Source organism: Gadus macrocephalus, chromosome 4 (assembly GCF_031168955.1).
Source record: "Gadus macrocephalus chromosome 4, ASM3116895v1".
Taxonomy (NCBI): Eukaryota; Metazoa; Chordata; class Actinopteri; order Gadiformes; family Gadidae; genus Gadus; species Gadus macrocephalus.
In genome coordinates this window covers 23984748-24011342 of record NC_082385.1, presented here as the reverse complement: position 1 = coordinate 24011342, position 26595 = coordinate 23984748, and the positions used below count along the sequence as shown (strand labels likewise).

At 46.6% G+C, this 26595-nt stretch overlaps 9 non-coding genes across 9 annotated transcripts; all 9 read right to left on the bottom strand.

Annotated features, from left to right (window-relative positions):
• Positions 1–1932: 1932 nt before the first annotated feature.
• Positions 1933–2003, bottom strand: trnag-gcc (transfer RNA glycine (anticodon GCC)). Its single transcript has one exon. It is a non-coding gene; the product is annotated as a tRNA-Gly (tRNA).
• A 3949-nt stretch (positions 2004–5952) lies between these two features.
• On the bottom strand, positions 5953–6023 carry trnag-gcc (transfer RNA glycine (anticodon GCC)). The gene has a single exon. It is a non-coding gene; the product is annotated as a tRNA-Gly (tRNA).
• A 2944-nt stretch (positions 6024–8967) lies between these two features.
• On the bottom strand, positions 8968–9038 carry trnag-gcc (transfer RNA glycine (anticodon GCC)). Its single transcript has one exon. It is a non-coding gene; the product is annotated as a tRNA-Gly (tRNA).
• A 3949-nt stretch (positions 9039–12987) lies between these two features.
• Positions 12988–13058, bottom strand: trnag-gcc (transfer RNA glycine (anticodon GCC)). Its single transcript has one exon. It is a non-coding gene; the product is annotated as a tRNA-Gly (tRNA).
• A 2944-nt stretch (positions 13059–16002) lies between these two features.
• trnag-gcc (transfer RNA glycine (anticodon GCC)) lies at positions 16003–16073 on the bottom strand. The gene has a single exon. It is a non-coding gene; the product is annotated as a tRNA-Gly (tRNA).
• Positions 16074–19017: 2944 nt separating this feature from the next.
• On the bottom strand, positions 19018–19088 carry trnag-gcc (transfer RNA glycine (anticodon GCC)). Its single transcript has one exon. It is a non-coding gene; the product is annotated as a tRNA-Gly (tRNA).
• A 3949-nt stretch (positions 19089–23037) lies between these two features.
• On the bottom strand, positions 23038–23108 carry trnag-gcc (transfer RNA glycine (anticodon GCC)). Its single transcript has one exon. It is a non-coding gene; the product is annotated as a tRNA-Gly (tRNA).
• A 1939-nt stretch (positions 23109–25047) lies between these two features.
• On the bottom strand, positions 25048–25118 carry trnag-gcc (transfer RNA glycine (anticodon GCC)). Its single transcript has one exon. It is a non-coding gene; the product is annotated as a tRNA-Gly (tRNA).
• Positions 25119–26052: 934 nt separating this feature from the next.
• On the bottom strand, positions 26053–26123 carry trnag-gcc (transfer RNA glycine (anticodon GCC)). The gene has a single exon. It is a non-coding gene; the product is annotated as a tRNA-Gly (tRNA).
• Positions 26124–26595: the final 472 nt, after the last annotated feature.

Below are 26595 nucleotides of genomic sequence, written 5' to 3'. Positions count from 1 at the left end.
TAGTCCCAGTTTGGCTCACAAAATCCTCTCGAGACACATTTCCACCTGCAGGACTCATAGTGCTTGCTCACTTTAAGAAATACTAGAACACCACAGCCCCTCATTAGTACAGTGGTCAGTATCCATTGGCCATGCATGAAACCAGGAATGTGAAGATTCTTGGTTTAACTCAGTCCGAACGAAAAGAGCCAATTTGTTTTGGTCACGCAAATGACCCAGCCTTATACCTTTGCCTGCAATCAGCCAGAGATTCAGCAGCAGGTGCACTACAATGCAGCCCAGATACTTTCCAATGTTGCAGACCAGGGCTTCATGCATGACAGGTAATTCTACCAATGAAACACCAACGCTTGTTAGCTCAAGAAAATGTGCCCCCAGAAATGAATTGGTCAGACTCACGTTTCCACCTGTAGTCTTCAAAGTTCTTGGACGTGTTGAGGAACGTAAATGCACATAGTTCCTCGTTAGTATAGTGGTCAGTATCCCCGCCTGTCACGCGGGAGACCGGGGTTCAATTCGCCGACGGGGAGTAAGGGAATTTTACCCACAGTGCCGAACACATTCAACCTGGCGTTATTTGAGATGCATGAGGTGTCTGTGGGCAAGACGAGGCCATTGATAACTTGACAAGTTTAACGAAATTGAACCCACTATTCACTCTGGTACACTTTTTAGTTTGTGTCAGGATGGCCGGTCTAAGGTGCTGCGATCAGGTCGCAGTCTCGTCTGGAAGTGTGGGTTTGAGTCCCACTTCTGAAGGGAGTTTTGAGGTCACCTTACGAAAAGTGAAATCACTGTCGTCAAGAACTATTTATTTCAGACGATCTGTTAAGTTAGGTTTGCCCGCTCAGTTTGATGTTCCATGAGATGTGACCATTCACACACTGTGTTTAAGTTGCGTTTTATGAATTCATAATAATTATGCACTGCATTGGCCGGGAATCGAACCCGGGCCACCCGCGTGGCAGGCGAGAATTCTACCACTGAACCACCAATGCTCGCTTTTAGTCCCACTTTGGCTCACAAAATCCTCTCGAGACACATTTCCACCTGCAGGACACATAGTGCTTGCTCACTTTAAGAAATACTAGAACACCACAGCCCCTCATTAGTACAGTGGTCAGTATCCATTGGCCATGCATGAAACCAGGAATGTGAAGATTCTTGGTTTAACTCAGTCCGAACGAAAAGAGCCAATTTGTTTTGGTCACGCAAATGACCCAGCCTTATACCTTTGCCTGCAATCAGCCAGAGATTCAGCAGCAGGTGCACTACAATGCAGCCCAGATACTTTCCAATGTTGCAGACCAGGGCTTCATGCATGACAGGTAATTCTACCAATGAAACACCAACGCTTGTTTGCTCAAGAAGTTGTGCCCCCAGAAATGAATTGGTCAGACTCACGTTTCCACCTGTAGACGTCAAAGTTCTTGGACGTGTTGAGGAATTGGTTTTTACTGTGCTCCTCGTTAGTATAGTGGTCAGTATCCCCGCCTGTCACGCGGGAGAACGGGGTTCAATTCCCCGACGGGGAGTTAGGGATATTTACCCACAGTGCCGAACACATTCAACCTGGCGTTATTTGTGATGCATGAGGTGTCTGTGGGCAAGACGAGGCCATTGATAACTTGACAAGTTTAACGAAATTGCACCCACTATTCACTCTGGGACACTTTTTAGTTTGTGTCAGGATGGCCGGTCTAAGGTGCTGCGATCAGGTCACAGTCTCGTCTGGAAGTGTGGGTTTGAGTCCCACTTCTGAAGGGAGTTTTGAGGTCACCTTACGAAAAGTGAAATCACTGTCGTCAAGAACTATTTATTTCAGACGATCTGTTAAGTTAGGTTCGCCCGCTCAGTTTGATGTTCCATGAGATGTGACCATTCACACACTGTGTTTAAGTTGCGTTTTAAGAATTCATAATAATTATGCACTGCATTGGCCGGGAATCGAACCCGGGCCTCCCGCGTGGCAGGCGAGAGTTCTACCACTGAACCACCAATGCTCGCTTTTAGTCCCACTTTGGCTCACAAAATCCTCTCAAGACACATTTCCACCTGCAGGACTCATAGTGCTTGCTCACTTTAAGAAATACTAGAACTCCACAGCCCCTCATTAGTACAGTGGTCAGTATCCATTGGCCATGCATGAAACCAGGAATGTGAAGATTCTTGGTTTAACTCAGTCCGAACGAAAAGAGCCAATTTGTTTTGGTCACGCAAATGACCCAGCCTTATACCTTTGCCTGCAATCAGCCAGAGATTCAGCAGCAGGTGCACTACAATGCAGCCCAGATACTTTCCAATGTTGCAGACCAGGGCTTCATGCATGACAGGTAATTCTACCAATGAAACACCAACGCTTGTTAGCTCAAGAAGTTGTGCCCCCAGAAATGAATTGGTCAGACTCACGTTTCCACCGGTAGTCTTCAAAGTTCTTGGACGTGTTGAGGAACGTATATTCACAGAGTTCCTCGTTAGTATAGTGGTCAGTATCCCCGCCTGTCACGCGGGAGACCGGGGTTAAATTCCCCGACGGGGAGTAAGGGAATTTTACCCACAGTGCCGAACACATTCAACCTGGCGTTATTTGAGATGCATGAGGTGTCTGTGGGCAAGACGAGGCCATTGATAACTTGACAAGTTTAACGAAATTGCACCCACTATTCACTCTGGGACACTTTTTAGTTTGTGTCAGGATGGCCGTTCTAAGGTGCTGCGATCAGGTCACAGTCTCGTCTGGAAGTGTGGGTTTGAGTCCCACTTCTGAAGGGAGTTTTGAGGTCACCTTACGAAAAGTGAAATCACTGTCATCAAGAACTATTTATTTCAGACGATCTGTTAAGTTAGGTTCGCCCGCTCAGTTTGATGTTCCATGAGATGTGACCATTCACACACTGTGTTAAAGTTGCGTTATAAGAATTCATAATAATGATGCACTGCATTGGCCGGGAATCGAACCCTGGCCTCGCGCGAGGCAGGCGAGAATTCTACCATTGAACCACCAATGCACGCTTTTAGTCCCACTTTGGCTCACAAAATCCTCTCAAGACACATTTCCACCTGCAGGACTCATAGTGCTTGCTCACTTTACGAAATACTTGAACACCACAGCCCCTCATTAGTACAGTGGTCAGTATCCATTGGCCATGCATGAAACCAGGAATGTGAAGATTCTTGGTTTAACTCAGTCCGAACGAAAAGAGCCAATTTGTTTTGGTCACGCAAATGACCCAGCCTTATACCTTTGCCTGCAATCAGCCAGAGATTCAGCAGCAGGTGCACTACAATGCAGCCCAGATACTTTCCAATGTTGCAGACCAGGGCTTCATGCATGACAGGTAATTCTACCAATGAAACACCAACGCTTGTTAGCTCAAGAAGTTGTGCCCCCAGAAATGAATTGGTCAGACTCACGTTTCCACCTGTAGACGTCAAAGTTCTTGGACGTGTTGAGGAACGTAAATGCATATACTTCCTCGTTAGTATAGTGGTCAGTATCCCCGCCTGTCACGCGGGAGACCGGGGTTCAATTCCCCGACGGGGAGTAAGGGAATTTTACCCACAGTGCCGAACACATTCAACCTGGCGTTATTTGAGATGCATGAGGTGTCTGTGGGCAAGACGAGGCCATTGATAACTTGACAAGTTTAACGAAATTGCACCCACTATTCACTCTGGGACACTTTTTAGTTTGTGTCAGGATGGCCGGTCTAAGGTGCTGCGATCAGGTCACAGTCTCGTCTGGAAGTGTGGGTTTGAGTCCCACTTCTGAAGGGAGTTTTGAGGTCACCTTACGAAAAGTGAAGTCACTGTCGTCAAGAACTATTTATTTCAGACGATCTGTTAAGTTAGGTTCGCCCGCTCAGTTTGATGTTCCATGAGATGTGACCATTCACACACTGTGTTTAAGTTGCGTTTTATGAATTCATAATAATTATGCACTGCATTGGCCGGGAATCGAACCCGGGCCTCCCGCGTGGCAGGCGAGAAATCTACCACTGAACCACCAATGCTCGCTTTTAGTCCCACTTTGGCTCACAAAATCCTCTCGAGACACATTTCCACCTGCAGGACTCATAGTGCTTGCTCACTTTAAGAAATACTAGAACACCACAGCCCCTCATTAGTACAGTGGTCAGTATCCATTGGCCATGCATGAAACCAGGAATGTGAAGATTCTTGGTTTAACTCAGTCCGAACGAAAAGAGCCAATTTGTTTTGGTCACGCAAATGACCCAGCCTTATTCCTTTGCCTGCAATCAGCCAGAGATTCAGCAGCAGGTGCACTACAATGCAGCCCAGATACTTTCCAATGTTGCAGACCAGGGCTTCATGCATGACAGGTAATTCTACCAATGAAACACCAACGCTTGTTAGCTCAAGAAGTTGTGCCCCCAGAAATGAATTGGTCAGACTCACGTTTCCACCTGTAGTCTTCAAAGTTCTTGGACGTGTTGAGGAACGCATATTTGCAGAGTTCCTTGTTAGTATAGTGGTCAGTATCCCCGCCTGTCACGCGGGAGACCGGGGTTCAATTCCCCGACGTGGAGTTAGGGATATTAACCCACAGTGCCGAACACATTCAACCTGGCGTTATTTGAGATGCATGAGGTGTCTGTGGGCAAGACGAGGCCATTGATAACTTGACAAGTTTAACGAAATTGCACCCACTATTCACTCTGGGACACTTTTTAGTTTGTGTCAGGATGGCCGGTCTAAGGTGCTGCGATCAGGTCACAGTCTCGTCTGGAAGTGTGGGTTTGAGTCCCACTTCTGAAGGGAGTTTTGAGGTCACCTTACGAAAAGTGAAATCACTGTCGTCAAGAACTATTTATTTCAGACGATCTGTTAAGTTAGGTTCGCCCGCTCAGTTTGATGTTCCATGAGATGTGACCATTCACACACTGTGTTAAAGTTGCGTTTTAAGAATTCATAATAATGATGCACTGCATTGGCCGGGAATCGAACCCTGGCCTCGCGCGAGGCAGGCGAGAATTCTACCACTGAACCACCACTGCTCGCTTTTAGTCCCACTTTGGCTCACAAAATCCTCTCGAGACACATTTCCACCTGCAGGACTCATAGTGCTTGCTCACTTTAAGAAATACTAGAACACCACAGCCCCTCATTAGTACAGTGGTCAGTATCCATTGGCCATGCATGAAACCAGGAATGTGAAGATTCTTGGTTTAACTCAGTCCGAACGAAAAGAGCCAATTTGTTTTGGTCATGCAAATGACCCAGCCTTATACCTTTGCCTGCAATCAGCCAGAGATTCAGCAGCAGGTGCACTACAATGCAGCCCAGATACTTTCCAATGTTGCAGACCAGGGCTTCATGCATGACAGGTAATTCTACCAATGAAACACCAACGCTTGTTAGCTCAAGAAGTTGTGCCCCCAGAAATGAATTGGTCAGACTCACGTTTCCACCTGTAGTCTTCAAAGTTCTTGGACGTGTTGAGGAACGTATATTTGCAGAGTTCCTTGTTAGTATAGTGGTCAGTATCCCCGCCTGTCACGCGGGAGACCGGGGTTCAATTCCCCGACGGGGAGTTAGGGATATTTACCCACAGTGCCGAACACATTCAACCTGGCGTTATTTGAGATGCATGAGGTGTCTGTGGGCAAGACGAGGCCATTGATAACTTGACAAGTTTAACGAAATTGCACGCACTATTCACTCTGGGACACTTTTTAGTTTGTGTCAGGATGGCCGGTCTAAGGTGCTGCGATCAGGTCACAGTCTCGTCTGGAAGTGTGGGTTTGAGTCCCACTTCTGAAGGGAGTTTTGAGGTCACCTTACGAAAAGTGAAATCACTGTCGTCAAGAACTATTTATTTCAGACGATCTGTTAAGTTAGGTTCGCCCGCTCAGTTTGATGTTCCATGAGATGTGACCATTCACACACTGTGTTTAAGTTGCGTTTTAAGAATTCATAATAATTATGCACTGCATTGGCCGGGAATCGAACCCGGGCCTCCCGCGTGGCAGGCGAGAATTCTACCACTGAACCACCAATGCTCGCTTTTAGTCCCACTTTGGCTCACAAAATCCTCTCAAGACACATTTCCACCTGCAGGACTCATAGTGCTTGCTCACTATAAGAAATACTAGAACACCACAGCCCCTCATTAGTACAGTGGTCAGTATCCATTGGCCATGCATGAAACCAGGAATGTGAAGATTCTTGGTTTAACTCAGTCCGAACGAAAAGAGCCAATTTATTTTGGTCACGCAAATGACCCAGCCTTATACCTTTGCCTGCAATCAGCCAGAGATTCAGCAGCAGGTGTACTACAATGCAGCCCAGATACTTTCCAATGTTGCAGACCAGGGCTTCATGCATGACAGGTAATTCTACCAATGAAACACCAACGCTTGTTAGCTCAAGAAGTTGTGCCCCCAGAAATGAATTCGTCAGACTCACGTTTCCACCTGTAGTCTTCAAAGTTCTTGGACGTGTTGAGGAACGTATATTCACGGAGTTCCTCGTTAGATTAGGGGTCAGTATCCCAGCCTGTCACGCGGGAGTCCGGGGTTCATTTCCCAGACGGGGAGTAAGGGAATTTTACCCACAGTGCCGAACACATTCAACCTGGCGTTATTTGTGATGCATGAGGTGTCTGTGGGCAAGACGAGGCCATTGATAACTTGACAAGTTTAACGAAATTGCACCCACTATTCACTCTGGGACACTTTTTAGTTTGTGTCAGGATGGCCGGTCTAAGGTGCTGCGATCAGGTCACAGTCTCGTCTGGAAGTGTGGGTTTGAGTCCCACTTCTGAAGGGAGTTTTGAGGTCACCTTACGAAAAGTGAAATCACTGTCGTCAAGAACTATTTATTTCAGACGATCTGTTAAGTTAGGTTCGCCCGCTCAGTTTGATGTTCCATGAGATGTGACCATTCACACACTGTGTTAAAGTTGCGTTTTAAGAATTCATAATAATGATGCACTGCATTGGCCGGGAATCGAACCCTGGCCTCGCGCGAGGCAGGCGAGAATTCTACCATTGAACCACCAATGCTCGCTTTTAGTCCCACTTTGGCTCACAAAATCCTCTCAAGACACATTTCCACCTGCAGGACTCATAGTGCTTGCTCACTTTAAGAAATACTAGAACACCACAGCCCCTCATTAGTACAGTGGTCAGTATCCATTGGCCATGCATGAAACCAGGAATGTGAAGATTCTTGGTTTAACTCAGTCCGAACGAAAAGAGCCAATTTGTTTTGGTCACGCAAATGACCCAGCCTTATACCTTTGCCTGCAATCAGCCAGAGATTCAGCAGCAGGTGCACTACAATGCAGCCCAGATACTTTCCAATGTTGCAGACCAGGGCTTCATGCATGACAGGTAATTCTACCAATGAAACACCAACGCTTGTTAGCTCAAGAAGTTGTGCCCCCAGAAATGAATTGGTCAGACTCACGTTTCCACCGGTAGTCTTCAAAGTTCTTGGACGTGTTGAGGAACGTATATTCACAGAGTTCCTCGTTAGTATAGTGGTCAGTATCCCCGCCTGTCACGCGGGAGACCGGGGTTAAATTCCCAGACGGGGAGTAAGGGAATTTTACCCACAGTGCCGAACACATTCAACCTGGCGTTATTTGAGATGCATGAGGTGTCTGTGGGCAAGACGAGGCCATTGATAACTTGACAAGTTTAACGAAATTGCACCCACTATTCACTCTGGGACACTTTTTAGTTTGTGTCAGGATGGCCGTTCTAAGGTGCTGCGATCAGGTCACAGTCTCGTCTGGAAGTGTGGGTTTGAGTCCCACTTCTGAAGGGAGTTTTGAGGTCACCTTACGAAAAGTGAAATCACTGTCATCAAGAACTATTTATTTCAGACGATCTGTTAAGTTAGGTTCGCCCGCTCAGTTTGATGTTCCATGAGATGTGACCATTCACACACTGTGTTAAAGTTGCGTTATAAGAATTCATAATAATGATGCACTGCATTGGCCGGGAATCGAACCCTGGCCTCGCGCGAGGCAGGCGAGAATTCTACCATTGAACCACCAATGCACGCTGTTAGTCCCACTTTTGCTCACAAAATCCTCTCAAGACACATTTCCACCTGCAGGACTTATAGTGCTTGCTCACTTTACGAAATACTTGAACACCACAGCCCCTCATTAGTACAGTGGTCAGTATCCATTGGCCATGCATGAAACCAGGAATGTGAAGATTCTTGGTTTAACTCAGTCCGAACGAAAAGAGCCAATTTGTTTTGGTCACGCAAATGACCCAGCCTTATACCTTTGCCTGCAATCAGCCAGAGATTCAGCAGCAGGTGCACTACAATGCAGCCCAGATACTTTCCAATGTTGCAGACCAGGGCTTCATGCATGACAGGTAATTCTACCAATGAAACACCAACGCTTGTTAGCTCAAGAAGTTGTGCCCCCAGAAATGAATTGGTCAGACTCACGTTTCCACCTGTAGTCTTCAAAGTTCTTGGACGTGTTGAGGAACGTATATTTGCAGAGTTCCTTGTTAGTATAGTGGTCAGTATCCCCGCCTGTCACGCGGGAGACCGGGGTTCAATTCCCCGACGGGGAGTTAGGGATATTTACCCACAGTGCCGAACACATTCAACCTGGCGTTATTTGAGATGCATGAGGTGTCTGTGGGCAAGACGAGGCCATTGATAACTTGACAAGTTTAACGAAATTGCACGCACTATTCACTCTGGGACACTTTTTAGTTTGTGTCAGGATGGCCGGTCTAAGGTGCTGCGATCAGGTCACAGTCTCGTCTGGAAGTGTGGGTTTGAGTCCCACTTCTGAAGGGAGTTTTGAGGTCACCTTACGAAAAGTGAAATCACTGTCGTCAAGAACTATTTATTTCAGACGATCTGTTAAGTTAGGTTCGCCCGCTCAGTTTGATGTTCCATGAGATGTGACCATTCACACACTGTGTTTAAGTTGCGTTTTAAGAATTCATAATAATTATGCACTGCATTGGCCGGGAATCGAACCCGGGCCTCCCGCGTGGCAGGCGAGAATTCTACCACTGAACCACCAATGCTCGCTTTTAGTCCCACTTTGGCTCACAAAATCCTCTCAAGACACATTTCCACCTGCAGGACTCATAGTGCTTGCTCACTATAAGAAATACTAGAACACCACAGCCCCTCATTAGTACAGTGGTCAGTATCCATTGGCCATGCATGAAACCAGGAATGTGAAGATTCTTGGTTTAACTCAGTCCGAACGAAAAGAGCCAATTTATTTTGGTCACGCAAATGACCCAGCCTTATACCTTTGCCTGCAATCAGCCAGAGATTCAGCAGCAGGTGTACTACAATGCAGCCCAGATACTTTCCAATGTTGCAGACCAGGGCTTCATGCATGACAGGTAATTCTACCAATGAAACACCAACGCTTGTTAGCTCAAGAAGTTGTGCCCCCAGAAATGAATTCGTCAGACTCACGTTTCCACCTGTAGTCTTCAAAGTTCTTGGACGTGTTGAGGAACGTATATTCACGGAGTTCCTCGTTAGATTAGGGGTCAGTATCCCAGCCTGTCACGCGGGAGTCCGGGGTTCATTTCCCAGACGGGGAGTAAGGGAATTTTACCCACAGTGCCGAACACATTCAACCTGGCGTTATTTGTGATGCATGAGGTGTCTGTGGGCAAGACGAGGCCATTGATAACTTGACAAGTTTAACGAAATTGCACCCACTATTCACTCTGGGACACTTTTTAGTTTGTGTCAGGATGGCCGGTCTAAGGTGCTGCGATCAGGTCACAGTCTCGTCTGGAAGTGTGGGTTTGAGTCCCACTTCTGAAGGGAGTTTTGAGGTCACCTTACGAAAAGTGAAATCACTGTCGTCAAGAACTATTTATTTCAGACGATCTGTTAAGTTAGGTTCGCCCGCTCAGTTTGATGTTCCATGAGATGTGACCATTCACACACTGTGTTAAAGTTGCGTTTTAAGAATTCATAATAATGATGCACTGCATTGGCCGGGAATCGAACCCTGGCCTCGCGCGAGGCAGGCGAGAATTCTACCATTGAACCACCAATGCTCGCTTTTAGTCCCACTTTGGCTCACAAAATCCTCTCAAGACACATTTCCACCTGCAGGACTCATAGTGCTTGCTCACTTTAAGAAATACTAGAACACCACAGCCCCTCATTAGTACAGTGGTCAGTATCCATTGGCCATGCATGAAACCAGGAATGTGAAGATTCTTGGTTTAACTCAGTCCGAACGAAAAGAGCCAATTTGTTTTGGTCACGCAAATGACCCAGCCTTATACCTTTGCCTGCAATCAGCCAGAGATTCAGCAGCAGGTGCACTACAATGCAGCCCAGATACTTTCCAATGTTGCAGACCAGGGCTTCATGCATGACAGGTAATTCTACCAATGAAACACCAACGCTTGTTAGCTCAAGAAGTTGTGCCCCCAGAAATGAATTGGTCAGACTCACGTTTCCACCGGTAGTCTTCAAAGTTCTTGGACGTGTTGAGGAACGTATATTCACAGAGTTCCTCGTTAGTATAGTGGTCAGTATCCCCGCCTGTCACGCGGGAGACCGGGGTTAAATTCCCAGACGGGGAGTAAGGGAATTTTACCCACAGTGCCGAACACATTCAACCTGGCGTTATTTGAGATGCATGAGGTGTCTGTGGGCAAGACGAGGCCATTGATAACTTGACAAGTTTAACGAAATTGCACCCACTATTCACTCTGGGACACTTTTTAGTTTGTGTCAGGATGGCCGTTCTAAGGTGCTGCGATCAGGTCACAGTCTCGTCTGGAAGTGTGGGTTTGAGTCCCACTTCTGAAGGGAGTTTTGAGGTCACCTTACGAAAAGTGAAATCACTGTCATCAAGAACTATTTATTTCAGACGATCTGTTAAGTTAGGTTCGCCCGCTCAGTTTGATGTTCCATGAGATGTGACCATTCACACACTGTGTTAAAGTTGCGTTATAAGAATTCATAATAATGATGCACTGCATTGGCCGGGAATCGAACCCTGGCCTCGCGCGAGGCAGGCGAGAATTCTACCATTGAACCACCAATGCACGCTGTTAGTCCCACTTTTGCTCACAAAATCCTCTCAAGACACATTTCCACCTGCAGGACTTATAGTGCTTGCTCACTTTACGAAATACTTGAACACCACAGCCCCTCATTAGTACAGTGGTCAGTATCCATTGGCCATGCATGAAACCAGGAATGTGAAGATTCTTGGTTTAACTCAGTCCGAACGAAAAGAGCCAATTTGTTTTGGTCACGCAAATGACCCAGCCTTATACCTTTGCCTGCAATCAGCCAGAGATTCAGCAGCAGGTGCACTACAATGCAGCCCAGATACTTTCCAATGTTGCAGACCAGGGCTTCATGCATGACAGGTAATTCTACCAATGAAACACCAACGCTTGTTAGCTCAAGAAGTTGTGCCCCCAGAAATGAATTGGTCAGACTCACGTTTCCACCTGTAGACGTCAAAGTTCTTGGACGTGTTGAGGAATTGGAATTTACAGAGCTCCTCGTTAGTATAGTGGTCAGTATCCCCGCCTGTCACGCGGGAGACCGGGGTTCAATTCCCCGACGGGGAGTAAGGGAATTTTACCCACAGTGCCGAACACATTCAACCTGGCGTTATTTGAGATGCATGAGGTGTCTGTGGGCAAGACGAGGCCATTGATAACTTGACAAGTTTAACGAAATTGCACCCACTATTCACTCTGGGACACTTTTTAGTTTGTGTCAGGATGGCCGTTCTAAGGTGCTGCGATCAGGTCACAGTCTCGTCTGGAAGTGTGGGTTTGAGTCCCACTTCTGAAGGGAGTTTTGAGGTCACCTTACGAAAAGTGAAATCACTGTCATCAAGAACTATTTATTTCAGACGATCTGTTAAGTTAGGTTCGCCCGCTCAGTTTGATGTTCCATGAGATGTGACCATTCACACACTGTGTTAAAGTTGCGTTATAAGAATTCATAATAATGATGCACTGCATTGGCCGGGAATCGAACCCTGGCCTCGCGCGAGGCAGGCGAGAATTCTACCATTGAACCACCAATGCACGCTTTTAGACCCACTTTGGCTCACAAAATCCTCTCAAGACACATTTCCACCTGCAGGACTCATAGTGCTTGCTCACTTTAAGAAATACTTGAACACCACAGCCCCTCATTAGTACAGTGGTCAGTATCCATTGGCCATGCATGAAACCAGGAATGTGAAGATTCTTGGTTTAACTCAGTCCGAACGAAAAGAGCCAATTTGTTTTGGTCACGCAAATGACCCAGCCTTATACCTTTGCCTGCAATCAGCCAGAGATTCAGCAGCAGGTGCACTACAATGCAGCCCAGATACTTTCCAATGTTGCAGACCAGGGCTTCATGCATGACAGGTAATTCTACCAATGAAACACCAACGCTTGTTAGCTCAAGAAGTTGTGCCCCCAGAAATGAATTGGTCAGACTCACGTTTCCACCTGTAGACGTCAAAGTTCTTGGACGTGTTGAGGAATTGGAATATACAGTGCTCCTCGTTAGTATAGTGGTCAGTATCACCGCCTGTCACGCGGGAGAACGGGGTTCAATTCCCCGACGGGGAGTTAGGGATTTTTACCCACAGTGCCGAACACATTCAACCTGGCGTTATTTGAGATGCATGAGGTGTCTGTGGGCAAGACGAGGCCATTGATAACTTGACAAGTTTAACGAAATTGAACCCACTATTCACTCTGGTACACTTTTTAGTTTGTGTCAGGATGGCCGGTCTAAGGTGCTGCGATCAGGTCGCAGTCTCGTCTGGAAGTGTGGGTTTGAGTCCCACTTCTGAAGGGAGTTTTGAGGTCACCTTACGAAAAGTGAAATCACTGTCGTCAAGAACTATTTATTTCAGACGATCTGTTAAGTTAGGTTTGCCCGCTCAGTTTGATGTTCCATGAGATGTGACCATTCACACACTGTGTTTAAGTTGCGTTTTATGAATTCATAATAATTATGCACTGCATTGGCCGGGAATCGAACCCGGGCCTCCCGCGTGGCAGGCGAGAATTCTACCACTGAACCACCAATGCTCGCTTTTAGTCCCACTTTGGCTCACAAAATCCTCTCGAGACACATTTCCACCTGCAGGACTCATAGTGCTTGCTCACTTTAAGAAATACTAGAACACCACAGCCCCTCATTAGTACAGTGGTCAGTATCCATTGGCCATGCATGAAACCAGGAATGTGAAGATTCTTGGTTTAACTCAGTCCGAACGAAAAGAGCCAATTTGTTTTGGTCACGCAAATGACCCAGCCTTATACCTTTGCCTGCAATCAGCCAGAGATTCAGCAGCAGGTGCACTACAATGCAGCCCAGATACTTTCCAATGTTGCAGACCAGGGCTTCATGCATGACAGGTAATTCTACCAATGAAACACCAACGCTTGTTTGCTCAAGAAGTTGTGCCCCCAGAAATGAATTGGTCAGACTCACGTTTCCACCTGTAGACGTCAAAGTTCTTGGACGTGTTGAGGAATTGGATTTTACAGTGCTCCTCGTTAGTATAGTGGTCAGTATCCCCGCCTGTCACGCGGGAGACCGGGGTTCAATTCCCCGACGGGGAGTAAGGGAATTTTACCCACAGTGCCGAACACATTCAACCTGGCGTTATTTGAGATGCATGAGGTGTCTGTGGGCAAGACGAGGCCATTGATAACTTGACAAGTTTAACGAAATTGCACCCACTATTCACTCTGGGACACTTTTTAGTTTGTGTCAGGATGGCCGGTCTAAGGTGCTGCGATCAGGTCACAGTCTCGTCTGGAAGTGTGGGTTTGAGTCCCACTTCTGAAGGGAGTTTTGAGGTCACCTTACGAAAAGTGAAATCACTGTCGTCAAGAACTATTTATTTCAGACGATCTGTTAAGTTAGGTTCGCCCGCTCAGTTTGATGTTCCGTGAGATGTGACCATTCACACACTGTGTTTGAGTTGCGTTTTAAGAATTCATAATAATTATGCACTGCATTGGCCGGGAATCAAACCCGGTCCTCCCGCGTGGCAGGCAAGAATTCTACCACCGAACCACCAAAGCTCACTATTAGTGTCACTTTGGCTCACAAAATCTTCTCGAGACACATTTCCACCTGCAGGACTCATAGTGCTTGCTCACTTTAAGAAATACTAGAACACCGCAGCCCCTCATTAGTACAGAGGTCAGTATCCATTGGCCATGCATGAAACCAGGAATGTGAAGATTCTTGGTTTAACTCAGTCCGAACGAAAAGAGCCAATTTATTTTGGTCACGCAAATGACCCAGCCTTATACCTTTGCCTGCAATCAGCCAGAGATTCAGCAGCAGGTGCACTACAATGCAGCCCAGATACTTTCCAATGTTGCAGACCAGGGCTTCATGCATGACAGGTAATTCTACCAATGAAACACCAACGCTTGTTAGCTCAAGAAGTTGTGCCCCCAGAAATGAATTGGTCAGACTCACGTTTCCACCTGTAGTCTTCATAGTTCTTGGACGTGTTGAGGAACGTATATTCACAGAGTTCCTCGTTAGTATAGTGGTCAGTATCCCCGCCTGTCACGCGGGAGACCGGGGTTCAATTCCCCGACGGGGAGTAAGGGAATTTTACCCACAGTGCCGAACACATTCAACCTGGCGTTATTTGAGATGCATGAGGTGTCTGTGGGCAAGACGAGGCCATTGATAACTTGACAAGTTTAACGAAATTGCACCCACTATTCACTCTGGGACACTTTTTAGTTTGTGTCAGGATGGCCGGTCTAAGGTGCTGCGATCAGGTCACAGTCTCGTCTGGAAGTGTGGGTTTGAGTCCCACTTCTGAAGGGAGTTTTGAGGTCACCTTACGAAAAGTGAAATCACTGTCGTCAAGAACTATTTATTTCAGACGATCTGTTAAGTTAGGTTCGCCCGCTCAGTTTGATGTTCCATGAGATGTGACCATTCACACACTGTGTTAAAGTTGCGTTTTAAGAATTCATAATAATGATGCACTGCATTGGCCGGGAATCGAACCCTGGCCTCGCGCGAGGCAGGCGAGAATTCTACCACTGAACCACCACTGCTCGCTTTTAGTCCCACTTTGGCTCACAAAATCCTCTCGAGACACATTTCCACCTGCAGGACTCATAGTGCTTGCTCACTTTAAGAAATACTAGAACACCACAGCCCCTCATTAGTACAGTGGTCAGTATCCATTGGCCATGCATGAAACCAGGAATGTGAAGATTCTTGGTTTAACTCAGTCCGAACGAAAAGAGCCAATTTGTTTTGGTCACGCAAATGACCCAGCCTTATACCTTTGCCTGCAATCAGCCAGAGATTCAGCAGCAGGTGCACTACAATGCAGCCCAGATACTTTCCAATGTTGCAGACCAGGGCTTCATGCATGACAGGTAATTCTACCAATGAAACACCAACGCTTGTTAGCTCAAGAAGTTGTGCCCCCAGAAATGAATTGGTCAGACTCACGTTTCCACCTGTAGTCTTCAAAGTTCTTGGACGTGTTGAGGAACGTATATTTGCAGAGTTCCTTGTTAGTATAGTGGTCAGTATCCCCGCCTGTCACGCGGGAGACCGGGGTTCAATTCCCCGACGGGGAGTTAGGGATATTTACCCACAGTGCCGAACACATTCAACCTGGCGTTATTTGAGATGCATGAGGTGTCTGTGGGCAAGACGAGGCCATTGATAACTTGACAAGTTTAACGAAATTGCACCCACTATTCACTCTGGGACACTTTTTAGTTTGTGTCAGGATGGCCGGTCTAAGGTGCTGCGATCAGGTCACAGTCTCGTCTGGAAGTGTGGGTTTGAGTCCCACTTCTGAAGGGAGTTTTGAGGTCACCTTACGAAAAGTGAAATCACTGTCGTCAAGAACTATTTATTTCAGACGATCTGTTAAGTTAGGTTCGCCCGCTCAGTTTGATGTTCCATGAGATGTGACCATTCACACACTGTGTTTAAGTTGCGTTTTAAGAATTCATAATAATTATGCACTGCATTGGCCGGGAATCGAACCCGGGCCTCCCGCGTGGCAGGCGAGAATTCTACCACTGAACCACCAATGCTCGCTTTTAGTCCCACTTTGGCTCACAAAATCCTCTCAAGACACATTTCCACCTGCAGGACTCATAGTGCTTGCTCACTATAAGAAATACTAGAACACCACAGCCCCTCATTAGTACAGTGGTCAGTATCCATTGGCCATGCATGAAACCAGGAATGTGAAGATTCTTGGTTTAACTCAGTCCGAACGAAAAGAGCCAATTTATTTTGGTCACGCAAATGACCCAGCCTTATACCTTTGCCTGCAATCAGCCAGAGATTCAGCAGCAGGTGTACTACAATGCAGCCCAGATACTTTCCAATGTTGCAGACCAGGGCTTCATGCATGACAGGTAATTCTACCAATGAAACACCAACGCTTGTTAGCTCAAGAAGTTGTGCCCCCAGAAATGAATTCGTCAGACTCACGTTTCCACCTGTAGTCTTCAAAGTTCTTGGACGTGTTGAGGAACGTATATTCACGGAGTTCCTCGTTAGATTAGGGGTCAGTATCCCAGCCTGTCATGCGGGAGACCGGGGTTCATTTCCCAGACGGGGAGTAAGGGAATTTTACCCACAGTGCCGAACACATTCAACCTGGCGTTATTTGTGATGCATGAGGTGTCTGTGGGCAAGACGAGGCCATTGATAACTTGACAAGTTTAACGAAATTGCACCCACTATTCACTCTGGGACACTTTTTAGTTTGTGTCAGGATGGCCGGTCTAAGGTGCTGCGATCAGGTCACAGTCTCGTCTGGAAGTGTGGGTTTGAGTCCCACTTCTGAAGGGAGTTTTGAGGTCACCTTACGAAAAGTGAAATCACTGTCGTCAAGAACTATTTATTTCAGACGATCTGTTAAGTTAGGTTCGCCCGCTCAGTTTGATGTTCCATGAGATGTGACCATTCACACACTGTGTTAAAGTTGCGTTTTAAGAATTCATAATAATGATGCACTGCATTGGCCGGGAATCGAACCCTGGCCTCGCGCGAGGCAGGCGAGAATTCTACCATTGAACCACCAATGCTCGCTTTTAGTCCCACTTTGGCTCACAAAATCCTCTCAAGACACATTTCCACCTGCAGGACTCATAGTGCTTGCTCACTTTAAGAAATACTAGAACACCACAGCCCCTCATTAGTACAGTGGTCAGTATCCATTGGCCATGCATGAAACCAGGAATGTGAAGATTCTTGGTTTAACTCAGTCCGAACGAAAAGAGCCAATTTTTTTTGGTCACGCAAATGACCCAGCCTTATACCTTTGCCTGCAATCAGCCAGAGATTCAGCAGCAGGTGCACTACAATGCAGCCCAGATACTTTCCAATGTTGCAGACCAGGGCTTCATGCATGACAGGTAATTCTACCAATGAAACACCAACGCTTGTTAGCTCAAGAAGTTGTGCCCCCAGAAATGAATTGGTCAGACTCACGTTTCCACCGGTAGTCTTCAAAGTTCTTGGACGTGTTGAGGAACGTATATTCACAGAGTTCCTCGTTAGTATAGTGGTCAGTATCCCCGCCTGTCACGCGGGAGACCGGGGTTAAATTCCCAGACGGGGAGTAAGGGAATTTTACCCACAGTGCCGAACACATTCAACCTGGCGTTATTTGAGATGCATGAGGTGTCTGTGGGCAAGACGAGGCCATTGATAACTTGACAAGTTTAACGAAATTGCACCCACTATTCACTCTGGGACACTTTTTAGTTTGTGTCAGGATGGCCGTTCTAAGGTGCTGCGATCAGGTCACAGTCTCGTCTGGAAGTGTGGGTTTGAGTCCCACTTCTGAAGGGAGTTTTGAGGTCACCTTACGAAAAGTGAAATCACTGTCATCAAGAACTATTTATTTCAGACGATCTGTTAAGTTAGGTTCGCCCGCTCAGTTTGATGTTCCATGAGATGTGACCATTCACACACTGTGTTAAAGTTGCGTTATAAGAATTCATAATAATGATGCACTGCATTGGCCGGGAATCGAACCCTGGCCTCGCGCGAGGCAGGCGAGAATTCTACCATTGAACCACCAATGCACGCTTTTAGTCCCACTTTTGCTCACAAAATCCTCTCAAGACACATTTCCACCTGCAGGACTTATAGTGCTTGCTCACTTTACGAAATACTTGAACACCACAGCCCATCATTAGTACAGTGGTCAGTATCCATTGGCCATGCATGAAACCAGGAATGTGAAGATTCTTGGTTTAACTCAGTCCGAACGAAAAGAGCCAATTTGTTTTGGTCACGCAAATGACCCAGCCTTATACCTTTGCCTGCAATCAGCCAGAGATTCAGCAGCAGGTGCACTACAATGCAGCCCAGATACTTTCCAATGTTGCAGACCAGGGCTTCATGCATGACAGGTAATTCTACCAATGAAACACCAACGCTTGTTTGCTCAAGAAGTTGTGCCCCCAGAAATGAATTGGTCAGACTCACGTTTCCACCTGTAGACGTCAAAGTTCTTGGACGTGTTGAGGAATTGGATTTTACAGTGCTCCTCGTTAGTATAGTGGTCAGTATCCCCGCCTGTCACGCGGGAGAACGGGGTTCAATTCCCCGACGGGGAGTTAGGGATATTTACCCACAGTGCCGAACACATTCAACCTGGCGTTATTTGAGATGCATGAGGTGTCTGTGGGCAAGACGAGGCCATTGATAACTTGACAAGTTTAACGAAATTGAACACACTATTCACTCTGGTACACTTTTTAGTTTGTGTCAGGATGGCCGGTCTAAGGTGCTGCGATCAGGTCGCAGTCTCGTCTGGAAGTGTGGGTTTGAGTCCCACTTCTGAAGGGAGTTTTGAGGTCACCTTACGAAAAGTGAAATCACTGTCATCAAGAACTATTTATTTCAGACGATCTGTTAAGTTAGGTTCGCCCGCTCAGTTTGATGTTCCATGAGATGTGACCATTCACACACTGTGTTTAAGTTGCGTTTTAAGAATTCATAATAATTATGCACTGCATTGGCCGGGAATCGAACCCGGGCCTCCCGCGTGGCAGGCGAGAATTCTACCACTGAACCACCAATGCTCGCTTTTAGTCCCACTTTGGCTCACAAAATCCTCTCAAGACACATTTCCACCTGCAGGACTCATAGTGCTTGCTCACTATAAGAAATACTAGAACACCACAGCCCCTCATTAGTACAGTGGTCAGTATCCATTGGCCATGCATGAAACCAGGAATGTGAAGATTCTTGGTTTAACTCAGTCCGAACGAAAAGAGCCAATTTATTTTGGTCACGCAAATGACCCAGCCTTATACCTTTGCCTGCAATCAGCCAGAGATTCAGCAGCAGGTGTACTACAATGCAGCCCAGATACTTTCCAATGTTGCAGACCAGGGCTTCATGCATGACAGGTAATTCTACCAATGAAACACCAACGCTTGTTAGCTCAAGAAGTTGTGCCCCCAGAAATGAATTCGTCAGACTCACGTTTCCACCTGTAGTCTTCAAAGTTCTTGGACGTGTTGAGGAACGTAAATTCACGGAGTTCCTCGTTAGATTAGGGGTCAGTATCCCAGCCTGTCACGCGGGAGACCGGGGTTCAATTCACAGACGGGGAGTAAGGGAATTTTACCCACAGTGCCGAACACATTCAACCTGGCGTTATTTGTGATGCATGAGGTGTCTGTGGGCAAGACGAGGCCATTGATAACTTGACAAGTTTAACGAAATTGCACCCACTATTCACTCTGGGACACTTTTTAGTTTGTGTCAGGATGGCCGGTCTAAGGTGCTGCGATCAGGTCACAGTCTCGTCTGGAAGTGTGGGTTTGAGTCCCACTTCTGAAGGGAGTTTTGAGGTCACCTTACGAAAAGTGAAATCACTGTCGTCAAGAACTATTTATTTCAGACGATCTGTTAAGTTAGGTTCGCCCGCTCAGTTTGATGTTCCATGAGATGTGACCATTCACACACTGTGTTAAAGTTGCGTTTTAAGAATTCATAATAATGATGCACTGCATTGGCCGGGAATCGAACCCTGGCCTCGCGCGAGGCAGGCGAGAATTCTACCATTGAACCACCAATGCTCGCTTTTAGTCCCACTTTGGCTCACAAAATCCTCTCAAGACACATTTCCACCTGCAGGACTCATAGTGCTTGCTCACTTTAAGAAATACTAGAACACCACAGCCCCTCATTAGTACAGTGGTCAGTATCCATTGGCCATGCATGAAACCAGGAATGTGAAGATTCTTGGTTTAACTCAGTCCGAACGAAAAGAGCCAATTTGTTTTGGTCACGCAAATGACCCAGCCTTATACCTTTGCCTGCAATCAGCCAGAGATTCAGCAGCAGGTGCACTACAATGCAGCCCAGATACTTTCCAATGTTGCAGACCAGGGCTTCATGCATGACAGGTAATTCTACCAATGAAACACCAACGCTTGTTAGCTCAAGAAGTTGTGCCCCCAGAAATGAATTGGTCAGACTCACGTTTCCACCGGTAGTCTTCAAAGTTCTTGGACGTGTTGAGGAACGTATATTCACAGAGTTCCTCGTTAGTATAGTGGTCAGTATCCCCGCCTGTCACGCGGGAGACCGGGGTTAAATTCCCCGACGGGGAGTAAGGGAATTTTACCCACAGTGCCGAACACATTCAACCTGGCGTTATTTGAGATGCATGAGGTGTCTGTGGGCAAGACGAGGCCATTGATAACTTGACAAGTTTAACGAAATTGCACCCACTATTCACTCTGGGACACTTTTTAGTTTGTGTCAGGATGGCCGTTCTAAGGTGCTGCGATCAGGTCACAGTCTCGTCTGGAAGTGTGGGTTTGAGTCCCACTTCTGAAGGGAGTTTTGAGGTCACCTTACGAAAAGTGAAATCACTGTCATCAAGAACTATTTATTTCAGACGATCTGTTAAGTTAGGTTCGCCCGCTCAGTTTGATGTTCCATGAGATGTGACCATTCACACACTGTGTTAAAGTTGCGTTATAAGAATTCATAATAATGATGCACTGCATTGGCCGGGAATCGAACCCTGGCCTCGCGCGAGGCAGGCGAGAATTCTACCATTGAACCACCAATGCACGCTTTTAGTCCCACTTTTGCTCACAAAATCCTCTCAAGACACATTTCCACCTGCAGGACTTATAGTGCTTGCTCACTTTACGAAATACTTGAACACCACAGCCCCTCATTAGTACAGTGGTCAGTATCCATTGGCCATGCATGAAACCAGGAATGTGAAGATTCTTGGTTTAACTCAGTCCGAACGAAAAGAGCCAATTTGTTTTGGTCACGCAAATGACCCAGCCTTATACCTTTGCCTGCAATCAGCCAGAGATTCAGCAGCAGGTGCACTACAATGCAGCCCAGATACTTTCCAATGTTGCAGACCAGGGCTTCATGCATGACAGGTAATTCTACCAATGAAACACCAACGCTTGTTAGCTCAAGAAGTTGTGCCCCAAGAAATGAATTGGTCAGACTCACGTTTCCACCTGTAGACGTCAAAGTTCTTGGACGTGTTGAGGAATTGGAATTTACAGAGCTCCTCGTTAGTATAGTGGTCAGTATCCCCGCCTGTCACGCGGGAGACCGGGGTTCAATTCCCCGACGGGGAGTAAGGGAATTTTACCCACAGTGCCGAACACATTCAACCTGGCGTTATTTGAGATGCATGAGGTGTCTGTGGGCAAGACGAGGCCATTGATAACTTGACAAGTTTAACGAAATTGAACACACTATTCACTCTGGTACACTTTTTAGTTTGTGTCAGGATGGCCGGTCTAAGGTGCTGCGATCAGGTCGCAGTCTCGTCTGGAAGTGTGGGTTTGAGTCCCACTTCTGAAGGGAGTTTTGAGGTCACCTTACGAAAAGTGAAATCACTGTCATCAAGAACTATTTATTTCAGACGATCTGTTAAGTTAGGTTCGCCCGCTCAGTTTGATGTTCCATGAGATGTGACCATTCACACACTGTGTTTAAGTTGCGTTTTATGAATTCATAATAATTATGCACTGCATTGGCCGGGAATCGAACCCGGGCCTCCCGCGAGGCAGGCGAGAATTCTACCACTGAACCACCAATGCTCGCTTTTAGTCCCACTTTGGCTCACAAAATCCTCTCTAGACACATTTCCACCTGCAGGACTCATAGTGCTTGCTCACTTTAAGAAATACTTGAACACCACAGCCCCTCATTAGTACAGTGGTCAGTATCCATTGGCCATGCATGAAACCAGGAATGTGAAGATTCTTGGTTTAACTCAGTCCGAACGAAAAGAGCCAATTTGTTTTGGTCACGCAAATGACCCAGCCTTATACCTTTGCCTGCAATCAGCCAGAGATTCAGCAGCAGGTGCACTACAATGCAGCCCAGATACTTTCCAATGTTGCAGACCAGGGCTTCATGCATGACAGGTAATTCTACCAATGAAACACCAACGCTTGTTAGCTCAAGAAGTTGTGCCCCCAGAAATGAATTGGTCAGACTCACGTTTCCACCTGTAGACGTCAAAGTTCTTGGACGTGTTGAGGAATTGGAATATACAGTGCTCCTCGTTAGTATAGTGGTCAGTATCACTGCCTGTCACGCGGGAGAACGGGGTTCAATTCCCCGACGGGGAGTTAGGGATTTTTACCCACAGTGCCGAACACATTCAACCTGGCGTTATTTGAGATGCATGAGGTGTCTGTGGGCAAGACGAGGCCATTGATAACTTGACAAGTTTAACGAAATTGAACCCACTATTCACTCTGGTACACTTTTTAGTTTGTGTCAGGATGGCCGGTCTAAGGTGCTGCGATCAGGTCGCAGTCTCGTCTGGAAGTGTGGGTTTGAGTCCCACTTCTGAAGGGAGTTTTGAGGTCACCTTACGAAAAGTGAAATCACTGTCGTCAAGAACTATTTATTTCAGACGATCTGTTAAGTTAGGTTTGCCCGCTCAGTTTGATGTTCCATGAGATGTGACCATTCACACACTGTGTTTAAGTTGCGTTTTATGAATTCATAATAATTATGCACTGCATTGGCCGGGAATCGAACCCGGGCCTCCCGCGTGGCAGGCGAGAATTCTACCACTGAACCACCAATGCTCGCTTTTAGTCCCACTTTGGCTCACAAAATCCTCTCGAGACACATTTCCACCTGCAGGACTCATAGTGCTTGCTCACTTTAAGAAATACTAGAACACCACAGCCCCTCATTAGTACAGTGGTCAGTATCCATTGGCCATGCATGAAACCAGGAATGTGAAGATTCTTGGTTTAACTCAGTCCGAACGAAAAGAGCCAATTTGTTTTGGTCACGCAAATGACCCAGCCTTATACCTTTGCCTGCAATCAGCCAGAGATTCAGCAGCAGGTGCACTACAATGCAGCCCAGATACTTTCCAATGTTGCAGACCAGGGCTTCATGCATGACAGGTAATTCTACCAATGAAACACCAACGCTTGTTTGCTCAAGAAGTTGTGCCCCCAGAAATGAATTGGTCAGACTCACGTTTCCACCTGTAGACGTCAAAGTTCTTGGACGTGTTTAGGAATTGGATTTTACAGTGCTCCTCGTTAGTATAGTGGTCAGTATCCCCGCCTGTCACGCGGGAGAACGGGGTTCAATTCCCCGACGGGGAGTTAGGGATATTTACCCACAGTGCCGAACACATTCAACCTGGCGTTATTTGAGATGCATGAGGTGTCTGTGGGCAAGACGAGGCCATTGATAACTTGACAAGTTTAATGAAATTGAACACACTATTCACTCTGGTACACTTTTTAGTTTGTGTCAGGATGGCCGGTCTAAGGTGCTGCGATCAGGTCGCAGTCTCGTCTGGAAGTGTGGGTTTGAGTCCCACTTCTGAAGGGAGTTTTGAGGTCACCTTACGAAAAGTGAAATCACTGTCATCAAGAACTATTTATTTCAGACGATCTGTTAAGTTAGGTTCGCCCGCTCAGTTTGATGTTCCATGAGATGTGACCATTCACACACTGTGTTTAAGTTGCGTTTTATGAATTCATAATAATTATGCACTGCATTGGCCGGGAATCGAACCCGGGCCTCCCGCGAGGCAGGCGAGAATTCTACCACTGAACCACCAATGCTCGCTTTTTGTCCCACTTTGGCTCACAAAATCCTCTCTAGACACATTTCCACCTGCAGGACTCATAGTGCTTGCTCACTATAAGAAATACTAGAACACCACAGCCCCTCATTAGTACAGTGGTCAGTATCCATTGGCCATGCATGAAACCAGGAATGTGAAGATTCTTGGTTTAACTCAGTCCGAACGAAAAGAGCCAATTTATTTTGGTCACGCAAATGACCCAGCCTTATACCTTTGCCTGCAATCAGCCAGAGATTCAGCAGCAGGTGTACTACAATGCAGCCCAGATACTTTCCAATGTTGCAGACCAGGGCTTCATGCATGACAGGTAATTCTACCAATGAAACACCAACGCTTGTTAGCTCAAGAAGTTGTGCCCCCAGAAATGAATAGGTCAGACTCACGTTTCCACTTGTAGACGTCAAAGTTCTTGGACGTGTTGAGGAATTGGAATTTACAGAGCTCCTCGTTAGTATAGTGGTCTGTATCCCCGCCTGTCACGCGGGAGACCGGGGTTCAATTCCCCGACGGGGAGTTAGGGATTTTTACCCACAGTGCCGAACACATTCAACCTGGCGTTATTTGAGATGCATGAGGTGTCTGTGGGCAAGACGAGGCCATTGATAACTTGACAAGTTTAACGAAATTGAACCCACTATTCACTCTGGGACACTTTTTAGTTTGTGTCAGGATGGCCGGTCTAAGGTGCTGCGATCAGGTCGCAGTCTCGTCTGGAAGTGTGGGTTTGAGTCCCACTTCTGAAGGGAGTTTTGAGGTCACCTTACGAAAAGTGAAATCACTGTCGTCAAGAACTATTTATTTCAGACGATCTGTTAAGTAAGGTTTGCCCGCTCAGTTTGATGTTCCATGAGATGTGACCATTCACACACTGTGTTTAAGTTGCGTTTTATGAATTCATAATAATTATGCACTGCATTGGCCGGGAATCGAACCCGGGCCTCCCGCGTGGCAGGCGAGAATTCTACCACTGAACCACCAATGCTCGCTTTTAGTCCCACTTTGGCTCACAAAATCCTCTCGAGACACATTTCCACCTGCAGGACTCATAGTGCTTGCTCACTTTAAGAAATACTTGAACACCACAGCCCCTCATTAGTACAGTGGTCAGTATCCATTGGCCATGCATGAAACCAGGAATGTGAAGATTCTTGGTTTAACTCAGTCCGAACGAAAAGAGCCAATTTGTTTTGGTCACGCAAATGACCCAGCCTTATACCTTTGCCTGCAATCAGCCAGAGATTCAGCAGCAGGTGCACTACAATGCAGCCCAGATACTTTCCAATGTTGCAGACCAGGGCTTCATGCATGACAGGTAATTCTACCAATGAAACACCAACGCTTGTTAGCTCAAGAAGTTGTGCCCCCAGAAATGAATTGGTCAGACTCACGTTTCCACCTGTAGTCTTCAAAGTTCTTGGACGTGTTGAGGAATTGGAATTTACAGAGCTCCTCGTTAGTATAGTGGTCAGTATCCCCGCCTGTCACGCGGGAGACCGGGGTTCAATTCCCCGACGGGGAGTAAGGGAATTTTACCTACAGTGCCGAACACATTCAACCTGGCGTTATTTGAGATGCATGAGGTGTCTGTGGGCAAGACGAGGCCATTGATAACTTGACAAGTTTAACGAAATTGAACCCACTATTCACTCTGGGACACTTTTTAGTTTGTGTCAGGATGGCCGGTCTAAGGTGCTGCGATCAGGTCGCAGTCTCGTCTGGAAGTGTGGGTTTGAGTCCCACTTCTGAAGGGAGTTTTGAGGTCACCTTACGAAAAGTGAAATCACTGTCGTCAAGAACTATTTATTTCAGACGATCTGTTAAGTAAGGTTTGCCCGCTCAGTTTGATGTTCCATGAGATGTGACCATTCACACACTGTGTTTAAGTTGCGTTTTATGAATTCATAATAATTATGCACTGCATTGGCCGGGAATCGAACCCGGGCCTCCCGCGTGGCAGGCGAGAATTCTACCACTGAACCACCAATGCTCGCTTTTAGTCCCACTTTGGCTCACAAAATCCTCTCGAGACACATTTCCACCTGCAGGACTCATAGTGCTTGCTCACTTTAAGAAATACTTGAACACCACAGCCCCTCATTAGTACAGTGGTCAGTATCCATTGGCCATGCATGAAACCAGGAATGTGAAGATTCTTGGTTTAACTCAGTCCGAACGAAAAGAGCCAATTTGTTTTGGTCACGCAAATGACCCAGCCTTATACCTTTGCCTGCAATCAGCCAGAGATTCAGCAGCAGGTGCACTACAATGCAGCCCAGATACTTTCCAATGTTGCAGACCAGGGCTTCATGCATGACAGGTAATTCTACCAATGAAACACCAACGCTTGTTAGCTCAAGAAGTTGTGCCCCCAGAAATGAATTGGTCAGACTCACGTTTCCACCTGTAGTCTTCAAAGTTCTTGGACGTGTTGAGGAATTGGAATTTACAGAGCTCCTCGT